Source organism: Notothenia coriiceps, unplaced genomic scaffold, assembly GCF_000735185.1.
Source record: "Notothenia coriiceps isolate Sejong01 unplaced genomic scaffold, NC01 NC01_scaffold00000339, whole genome shotgun sequence".
NCBI lineage: Eukaryota > Metazoa > Chordata > Actinopteri > Perciformes > Nototheniidae > Notothenia > Notothenia coriiceps.
In genome coordinates, this window is record NW_011333040.1 from 10,230,309 (window position 1) to 10,231,094 (window position 786).

Consider the following 786-nt stretch of genomic DNA (forward strand, 5'->3'; position numbering starts at 1 on the left):
CTGGAGCGGAGCAACGAAACTCAAATTTAGAAGCAGTTTCGGCGCGCTATGCATGGGGCCCCCTTGAGGGGATTCCCCGACATGTCGTTGCAGTAAATTAAAGGGTGTTTCATGTTGTCATTGCTGCGGACCTTCTTAATCTTTTTTTATGTTTTTGAAATTTATTTTGAAATTGTTACGTTTATTCTGGTTTGTTTCGTGTTTGTATCTTTTATTTTAAAGGTATTTATTTATTTTATGTTTTGTGATCTGAGCTGTATGATTTTATATTTTATGTATCTCTCTGTACAGCACTTTGGTCTGGAGGTTTTAAAGTGCTATATAAATAAAGTTGGATTGGATTGGATTAATCTACCTTATTTGGGGGCCCCCTTCTGGTCCAAGCACTTGCCTGTCGGTAAACTGCGCCCCTGTATACACACACATTCAATACATACAGTATGATGGCTTGAACTAGTGGGAGAAATGGCACTGTTTGTCTGTAGCCAATGCCTTGAACCTCAAGGTTAACTTGCGGTTAACTTGCGGTCTGCAATGCGTGTCACGCTCGCGCACACAAGTAAATATATATGCACGTTCATTCTCACAACGCGTCAGACACAAGAAAATATACATTAAAGGGGACCTATCATGCAAAATGCACTTTGTAATGTCTTTTATACATAAATATGTGTCCCCGGTGTGTCGGGGAACTCATGCAGCGTCAGAAAATAAAACCCTTACTCTTTCCTCCGTACCAAATATTTAAAACAGGGTAACAACGAGCGGTACATATTGCTGCTGATC

General features: G+C 40.2%; 1 protein-coding gene across 1 annotated transcript in view; it reads right to left on the minus strand.

Annotated features, from left to right (window-relative positions):
• LOC104945283 (transmembrane protease serine 2-like) overlaps positions 1-786 on the minus strand; it is a 4,948-nt gene that overhangs the window by 3,155 nt on the left and 1,007 nt on the right. The window lies entirely within an intron of this gene.